Raw genomic sequence first — 10,469 nt, forward strand, 5'->3', positions numbered from 1 at the left:
TAATACTTTTTAATATATGGCCACAGAAACAATTTGAGTTCTCATATTTTATCTCAAAATTTTTTTATATCCGACCGAGTATTTAAGTCATTTTTGACGCAATTTAATTTTTTTTTTCAGACACCAGTAAGTAAAGAGTCAACAACCCCATCATAAAGATCAGCGTATAGCCAGCTTTTAGACCATTTATGATGTAATTTTAATTTGAATTTCAACTATCTTCGACTTAAATTTTAAATAATCTGTAATTTAAGTTAAATTTTTTTTTGGAAAAAAATATAATATAACACATATTCGTAAGAGTTACTATAATTTGATTTTAATTTTACTCGAACATAATACATGTTTTAAGATTTAATGAACGTAGAACAACACACATAATTTTATTTTCAATAACGAACTATGTACATGATTAACGGTAAAGAATCGGCAAATTTCAGAGTTCCGTATTTGAGAATGTCGTGAAGCTCCAATCAATGAAGAGAACTGCATTTTTTTTGTTGGAGTTTGTGTTTGTAATTGAGTTTGTGGTATGAAATTTTTTTGATTTGAGAGGATGTTATGCCGTGTATTTTTTTGTTATTGTATGTAGTATTAACGTTTGGTAAGTTCTTGACTATAAATCTTTTTGATTGAATAATTTTCTATTGACAAGTTTATATGATTGAATCTTGTATGAGTTGATTGAGTTTAAATTTGATGTGACTGATATTTTTGTTTTTTCAAGTCTATGCATGGAAATTGGGTTGATTAGGTGGCCAGAGGGGCATTTAAGTAAATTCCAAGGGGGACACTATTGCTCCCCCTTGGCTTATATAATAGAGATTTTTAGAACTTTAGGCTCTTAACTTGAGGTCGTGTGGTCGAATTTTATACGAAGCATATTTCTATTTTTTTTAAATATATGTGATGATGACATGGAATAAACAAGGGGATTGTTAAACATCGCCCCGAAATTATTTAAAATCGTCCTGGGATTATTTTATTGGACTGTTTTACCCTTCTCCTTTTTTCACCACCCACCCCCCAACCACCACCACCACCACCAGCACCACCCCCACCACCACCCGCCACCTCCATCACCACCCACCTATTAACAAAATCGAAATTTTTTCGACCATGGGGACGAACGTCTCGCCTGGACGTTCGCCCCATGACCCGAACGTCGGCCCTGGACGTTCGGCCATGGGACGAACGTCCAGGCAAGACGTTCGTCCCCATGGTCAAATTTTTTTTCGAGATTTATGGCCATGGTGTTCGAAATATTGGCCATGGTGTTCGAAAGATGTGCGCTTCGAGAGATTTGGCCATGGTTGGCGACGGTGATGAGAGAAAGGCCGGCAGGAGGTGTGAGAAAGGCTCGGATCTGAAAGATCTGGCCTTGGTTGGCGATGGTGGTGAGAGAATGACCGGTAGGAGGTGAGAGAATGGCCGGTAGGAGGTGAGAGAATGGCTGGCAGGAGGTGAGAGAGGGGGTTGCTGGTGGGGGAATGGTGGTGGCAGCCTGGTAGAGGTGAGTGGTGGTGGTGGTCGTGGTGATGGTGGTGATTTAAGAAAAAAAAACAAGAAAAAGGTTACAAATGTAATTTTAATTTTTTTTGGGCGATTTTAAGTAATTGTGGGACAAGAATTAGAAGTTCAGATAAAGAACTAACAAGAAAGTGTAATTTGACGCGTCCACTTAATTAATTAAGAACGTTTTTTAATATATTAATATAGATGTGGTCCCTACTAATTTTCTCCCTCTCTCTGTCCATTTATATTCTCAATATTACACTACAATACTATATGACAAAAACTGTGTTAATATGCGTGACCAAGTCTTGTAGGACTTTTATTTGAGGATAATGAGAGTACTAATTTGGCCTGTGCAAATAAAGAAACAAATCAGATAAAAGTCATAATATTTGAACAAAATAAGAAACAAATCACCAAATATAAAGACAAAGGGAATGAAATCAATTGAGATTTCATACCTTTGTTTCACCATTCATGTACCATTTTTCATTTGGACACTATTAATTAACTAACTTTGATGATCTTTCTTTAACATTATGTAAGAAAAAACATAGTCAAGTAGGATAAAATAAAACAAATGTCTCCTCTCCTTTCTCCCTCTCCGATTCTCTTTCTAGGATTTTTATTTTTATTTTCTTCCTTGAAGAAATTAGACTATTTCCGACCCTTTTCCTTAGATTTTTGTTGTTATCTTCCTTTATGCTTTCTTTTCTTCCGTTCTCTCCATCTGTGAGAGGTTTTGTTCCTCATCTTGGTGGTTGCTTCTCGTCTAAGGGACTGTTCTCTTCGGCATAAAACAGCTGAACTGAACTGAATCGAATCGAATTGAACTGAACTGAATTGAATTGAATCGAACTAAACTGAAATGAATAGTGATATGTGAGAGTAAAAGTATTGTCCAGAGCTGAATTGAACTCAATCAATCTGAACTGAACTAAATTAAACTGAACTGAATTGAACTGAACTGAATTGAACTGAACTGAATTGAACTGAACTGAATTGAACTAAACTGAATTGAACTGAACTAAAAATAAGTTGGGAAGAACAGACCCTTAGTATGAGTATTCTTATTTTCATGGTGTCAATAATTTGGAAGATGGTCTAGATCCATGACGGTTTATATTCTTTCACCAATTACTCATTAGGACAATTATATCACAGAATCAGAATGTGAAGGTCTATACTTTGGAATATGCCAAGACATCGAAAACACACTGCTCGCGTCAAGTTTGAAGTGATGGAGTTGGAGCTGTGCTCGAGTATGCTTACAATTATTTGGTTGCATTGTGAAAATTGTTGCAATTTGCTAAATCTGTGTTTTTTATATCTTAATTATCATTGTATGTGTCGTTCGGCTTATTATTAATAATATATTTTCTTCGCGTAAAAAAAACATAGTTAAGTGGGATCTTGTTAAATTATTTTCAATGCAAGGATTTCATATTCGAGCTTTTTACATTTTTTTTACTTGTACAGAATTAAAGATATTAATGTCCAAACAAGAGCATTGGAGTGTGTGAAAAAGCAAATTTTACATGTATTGTGAAACTGATGTAGTATATATATTAAATATAAAGAAAAACACAAAATTTTGGAGAGAAATATGTATATAGTACTATATAGTTTGCCATTGCATAGAGAAACGTTTAGAAGAATACATTATAAACAAGATTGATCATCACAATTTAAAAGTGAAGAACTTGTGAACAAAAACATACATATATAGAGAGATCAGGACTTCAGGAGGGACTGAGTTTTGAGAAGATAATGCCTAATATCATGCAATTGTTGGAGACCCTGTAACACCCCGTCCTTCTACAACTAAGATAATACTTAGAAATAATATTCAAAATTAACTAAAAGACGTTAGCGGAAATAACGTTAGGACGAATATGCTACTCTAAAACAATAAATAAAGGTAAACTCAAACGTAAGCTTTTATAACTTCTAAAAACAACTCAATGTGTTATAGGTTCCAACAAGTAAGGAAATATTAAATTTATAATGAAACCACATTATCCAAAACTAAGAGACATGCAAGTCTCCAAAATTCCAAACAAGTTTAAATATTCTTGAGACCTAACATTACATAAGATTCTCTATTCTCTTCATTAAACTCATCAACAAGGAAAACTACGAGAAGCTTTCTCTCATCTCCGACCCACACTCTGCTAGCCCAAGCACTAATAAGTCTAGAAGTCCATGCAATTTGCTGCACATATATTAATAAATATTTCCACATTTAGTGTGGAGTAACTAGCAGTTTTTCCATAACAAAAGAAAGCAAAGTATATATCAGATACAGATTAAAAGAAAGGAAAGAATCAGACCAAGTCAACTGTTATTTCCCTAGGAACACTACAAGAGGGGGGGTGAATTGTAGGTGTAGAAATAAACGTAACTTTTTGCGGAAATTAAAACTTAAACGAATAAACAAGCTAAAGGAACACAAGGGATTTTTACGAGGAAAAACTTCTTGGGCCCAACAAGAAGAAACAACCTCGACCACTAGGGATTTTAAACTCAACACTTTCACTAATTAGGCCAAACAACTCTGTTACAACCTAATTCTAACTCGAGCCCTACCTTGAGTTCCTGAACCACTGTTCCCTTAACAGCAGTTCCTCTCAACTTCACTCGAAGTTTTCTCACACATACAAGCTTCACTCAAAGCCTTTCTCTTACAGAACTTCACTCAAAGTTCCCTTACCCCAAAAACCAAAATACAATTGATCGAAATAAGCTTAGTGGAATTAGAGTAAGAAGGCAAAGAACAAATGGCTATTATGAGAGAATGAAGGCACTGACACTTAATAAGTTAAACTCACTTAATTACTTAGTCAGACACAATTTGGAACTTATCTAGACTTCTATATTTATAGTGTTAATCATGAAGAACGTGGGATTAATGTTAGAGTACACGTTTTAATCCATTTACCCATGATGTTCCTTCCCCTAAGGAACACGTTTTACATCATGTCCCATGATCCCATGAACTATAAATGAACGTGGATAAAATGCAGCCATTACTCCTAAAAAATAGGAGTTCCTTGAGCATTATCCGAAAATCAGTTTTTATAAACTCTTTTTATCTTTAAATCTGAATTTCTAATCTTTAAGAAAATAATATCTTTGAAATAAAATCTTTCTAACAACCGGATATTTATTTTCTTATTTTCCGAAAAATAAAATCTTTTCCAAAACAGATTTTCTTTTTAAAACTGATTTTATCATTTGAAATTAGAAATAACTAATTTCCTATAATCTAGGCATGACTTACTCCATTATCTTTTAATTGTTATACTAAGTACACGCCTAAGTCTAGTTCCTTATATTAGTTCAGTTCCTTTAACATATTTGCTAAGTGCCACTGAGTTTGTTCCTTACAAAGGAACAAACGCTTCATTCTCAAATATTCTGCCACAGTTCCTTACCATTCTTTCTTTGTTCCTTTACATTGGAACTAGAAAATAAAACGCCTAGCTTCTATTATTCTTGATCCAATGCTTGCTCCAGTATCAACATAGAAACTTCTTTACTTAGCCTTTGAAATCCTCTCTTGACTTCTTCATTGACTTCGTATTCTCCCAGTTCCTTGCATTGATACCTTAGACACCACACACTTAAATAATTCATTAGTTCACTACTTAGTTTGTTCCTTTGTTTCTTTGTCATTATCAAAACTAGGGTTCAACATCAACTATAATATTCATCATGCAACAACAATTTTTATAAAATTACAAATATCACAATGAATAGTTAATAAGAAGTGAATTGAATTAATAAATAAATCATCACAAAAATTCTTAAATGAAAACAGAGGTACAGATAAAAACAAGTTTTCGAGTCACATTCCGAAAGCAGTGGATCTCGGTCCACTTCTTAAGGTTTGTCAGATTGCAACCTTCGGGTCAATTTATGGGCTTATATTCCTCACTGCCTGTGTCTAAGAATGGTCAAACTCCCTATACAGGGTAGTACTCACTCTCCTTTATTTCAAACGGCAAAAATTAACCCGGTTTTACCCACCGGATTCTTTTCTCAAATAAAAATCATAAATAACATAAAAGTATCATTCATCTCAATAATATTCATCAAAAAGAAATGTCACACGACCTTACAACGACAAATCACAATTAGACAAATACCTTTGTACACATTTTAAGCACTAGTAATGACAAGTGAAGAGTTATACAACACTAAATGTTATTAAATAAAATTAATTTCCAAGCAATAATAATCACCAGAAAACATAAACCATTATGCATACATTTGTATTCGTCCGAATAATACCACAACATAATACGTACAACAAACAACATACCTGAATAACGTACGCTCAACGCATGAGCTTGCGTTCCGCGCCACTACTGTGTGTCTAACACATCAGATAACCGTGTCTGACGCATCTAGGTACGTCTAACGCTACAAAATGAACATCATTAAATTAACTGATTATTCATTAACTCAATAAAACGAATATAATCAATTATTGATACATTAACCAAACGTAAAAATAATGACAATAATTATGACAATAACAATATAAATCATTAGCCATCAAAAGAATGCAAAAAGACTCACTTAAACCATATTAATATTCACATAATAATTAAATGATTAAACTTAATCATTTAGCAAATACCACAATAAAAATTATTTAACAATTAAAACCAAACCCTAAATTATTAAAAAAAATTTAAAAACACCTTTATAGCCTTATTTTCACTATAATAATTATTTTTTAGTTTTTGGACCACAAAAGTAATTTTTAACAATAATTTCCATATTACTCAATGAAGAAAATAAAATACTTAAAAATAAAAATATAAGCACAAAAATTATCAAATTTTCGCATAACATACAAAAACTCATGGTTCAACTGATTATTTAAAGAAATAGATTTTTTGGCCTTATTTTATAATATTCATGAATTATTTACTAAAAAATTTCAAAAATGCAAAAATAGATAATTTAATTATATAAACGTGAAAAAAAGTAAACAAAAATTATTTTAAGACATGAAAAACATACTAAAGTAACTACATATATAACATGCCTCAATAAAAATAATTTCGGTAAATATCAAACTCATACACTAATTATTTAATAATTAATTCATAAACACACAAATAACCAATTTAATTATTAGAAAAGGAAAACCCAAGAAAAAATTATCTTACCACACATAATATAACACAGATACACAAATAACATATACATAATTTTCTTCAGTAATATAGTTAAAATATATACATATATCGTGTAAAAAATATGATTAAAACAACATTTCTAACGAATTCATCTACTACGAAAACACTCTAGTCTCTAGTGTTTTAAGATAACCACTAGTTACCAGAAACGTTGGAAGGAGAGATAAGACTAATGAGACACTCACGTGCTATGCGTGTAATTCAAGTCCTCTTCAAATACCAAGGTACCATGAACGATAATTAGGCACGTGAAAGAAGTAGAAAATATAAACAACAATTTGATGAGAGCAAAAGTGAAGTAGAAAATTTAGAGAGAAATTGATGGTGGCAGAATTAAATGAGAGAAAATGGCAGCAAGTATTTTTCTGAGATTAAATCAGATTTTTTTTGTGATTAAAAGGATGATTTAAGAAGGTTTAAATGATAATTTATGAAGGAGGTTATGAGAGTTTAAGAAATATGAAAAGACAACGAATCAAAGGCAGAAAAATCCTCCCATTTCTCACCCAAATGGCCGGCTGCCACTAGGGATGGAAATGGATCGGATTCGGGACGGGTGGAACATCACCCGCATCCACCACCCGCAATTGTTTACTCCACCCGCATCCATCTGTCATCCATCGGGTGAAACGGGTGGGTCGGGTGCTAAACGGGTGATGATATTTAGTATATTATTAAAAAAATTAGTGACATAATATAAAATAGTTATATCAAAAACATACAATATAAGTAATTTACATGTAAAATTTAATAATTGGGTAATGAGTTGGATGTTAAACGGGTGATGGATCGGGTGACGGATGAAAAATTCTCACCCACCACCGACTTTCCATCCATTTAAATTCGAGTTTTCATCCATTTAAAATACCGGGTTAAGCGGGTGATGGATCAGCCATCACCCATTTCCATCCTTAGCTGCTACAAGCCTAATCCCAACACAAATAAAATTCAGCCCCATTTCGGGTTTTCCTTTTTTGGAAAGTAATTATGACTTTTTGTCTTAAATTTCTGGTCGAAATTTCTTTTAAGTGCGGTAGACTCTCATATCTTTGAATATTTATTTAAATAATAAAATATTTATTTTCTAATATAAATATTTTAAGTAAATAGTATTTTAGTATTTTCACTCCTTTTTTAATTTATTTTGGCAGGAGATGGCGTCAAAAGTAGATTTGTTAAGCTTTTAGTTTTGAATTCTAGTCAAAATTTTATTAAACAAGTTTTCAAAAAAAATCGAAAAGTGATTTCAGAATTTTTTTTTTGAGTCATTTTTGGTCGGTCATCTATAGTAAAGGGGGGGGGGGTGTTTCCTTAAAAATTTCAAACTTATGGTGGAGGTTACAAAATCTTGGTTTAATCTCCTAGTTAATGGTGAAGGTTAAAAACTATTTGATTTTAGAAATTAAGTACTACCTATTCTACTCCTATAAATACTTCATACTTTAAGCCATCTTTTCCACATAAAAACTTTGAAAAATTCATACTCTCTTAATTCAAGGTTCTTCTTTCTCTTCTTAATCTATTCTTGTTTCATATTTCTTATTCAAGCTTCAATTCTCTTTGGTTTAAGAAAAAACAAAATCATATTTCTTACTCAAAAATATTATGTTCATGATAGGTAATTCATGTTTAAATTCATGATTAAGTTCATGTGATAAGTTACTTATTGGTTGGTTAGGAGAAAGCTCAAGCATCAGAATAAGTGAAGTTACTAGTATACTCTTTATGCAAGATCAACGTACGTTATGTAGCTAGATCTTTTGAAATAAAGTTTTATGTGATAAAGTTGTTTATTGATTTAATGGTTGAGTTGATTTAGAAATTTGGTTTAAAATAGTCACAATATTTTATTATTAACTCTTGGAAGTGAAGAGAAGGATTGATTTCATTTTTTTATCAATCATTATTTTTATATAAAAGTTTTGTTATTCTTTTTGCAAAATTAAATTATTTTTACAAGGAAAGGTTTGATTGGCTTTTATTTTATTTTTTATTTTTATTTTTTTTTATTGGGAAATTAAGTCAACCCAAGGGCTAACCCCTACCAGGCTACTAGCCTTTTAGAAACTACCAGCACATTGGCTGGTAATGCATGCAAAGCATGCTAAGAAAATACACCAGCATAATGCTGGGGGTAAGGATCGAACCTCTGACCTCAGAGATCAGAGGGGAGTGCTCTACCATATGAGCTAGCTCCTCATCCTTGTTTGATTGGCTTTTATGAACTTTGAATTGTTCAAAAAGTTGTTTATGAGAAAAGGAGATTTATTCATGACTTATAAGTCATAATATTATTATTACCGGCGCTTGATTAACATCAAGATGGGTTTATTCATGACTTAGATTTCATATTATTATACCGCTTGATTAACATCAAGAAGGATTTATGCTTCAAGGTCCACTTGTTGGCAATTATTGTTACCTCCTTAATATAGATCCGTGATGGGATGCCTAGCTTGGGTGGTGTGCACACTTAGGAAAAGAAAGGGGAGCTAAGAAGAGGAATTGTTCTCAATGTTATTGATAATCCAAGTTATTTGGAAAGAGTTTGTTGTTAAAGGTTATTTTTGAATTATTATTAAAATGTTGAAAATAGTTTATTCTTAAAAAGTCACTTTTGAATTACTAGTGATGGAGTTTTCCAAAAAAAAATTGTTACGAACTAACAAATGTATTACTTATCTAGTACATGTCATACTCGGTTTTATACTAACGCGTATTTCATTTTTCCTATTTGGCTTTACCCATTGTTTACCTTTTGGTAAGTAATTTTGCAGGTGATCTTTGGATTTGCATGAGAGCATACTAGAAAGGGGATCTTTACCTAAATTAGGGTGTTTTATTTAATTTGGAATTTGAGACAATATTTACTTTTAATAATAAAGAGTTGTTATTATTCTAGTCAAAGTTTTTCGCTGCAAGTTATTTGGTTAGTTGTAGTTGGTTGCTGAAAGTGTGTTAGTCATGTGGCGGTTATACTCCTAAATTACTTAAATATTATTTATGTCGCTTTTGACCGCAACCCTTGGCCTTTTTCCTCTATGTAGCGATTCATGATTAAATTCATGTTTAAGTTTACGTGATAAGTTACCTATTACATTTTTTTATATGATTGCCTGGTTAGGAGGACGCTCAAGCATAAAACTAAGTGAAATACTAGTATACTCTTTGTTCAAGATCAAGGTACGTTATGTAGCTAGATATTTCGAAACGTGGTTCTAGGGAAAAAAAGTTTTTTATTGATTTGATGGTTGAATTGATTAAAAAATTTAGTTTAAAATGGTTACAACATTTTATTGTTAACTTTTGGAAATAAAAAAAGAATGATTTTATCAATCATCTTAATTCTTATATGAGTGTTTTGTTATCATTTTTTGCAAATTTACATTATTATTATAAGGATTGGTTTGATTGATTTTTATTAACTTTGAATGATTCAAAAAGTTAACATCAGAATTGACGAATAGGCTAGCGAAAACAAATAGCTAGAGAAAGAACTAAACGAACAATAGTAGGCTTGACAACAGAACTAAATGTTTCATCAAAATTTATACCCGCTTATTGATTATAACCTTTAGCGACTAAACAAGCCTTCTTCCTCTGAAAATTGTAAAAGTCACGTACAAGACAGTGCAAGAGTTTTTACGTGATACTTTAGATTATCAAGTCAATAGGACCGTTTTAGGTAAACTTATACAATGGTTGGGTCCAATTAAAAATAATCAAAAATTTGGGCTG

Source organism: Beta vulgaris, chromosome 7 (assembly GCF_026745355.1).
Source record: "Beta vulgaris subsp. vulgaris cultivar EL10 chromosome 7, EL10.2, whole genome shotgun sequence".
Classification (NCBI taxonomy): Eukaryota; Viridiplantae; Streptophyta; class Magnoliopsida; order Caryophyllales; family Amaranthaceae; genus Beta; species Beta vulgaris.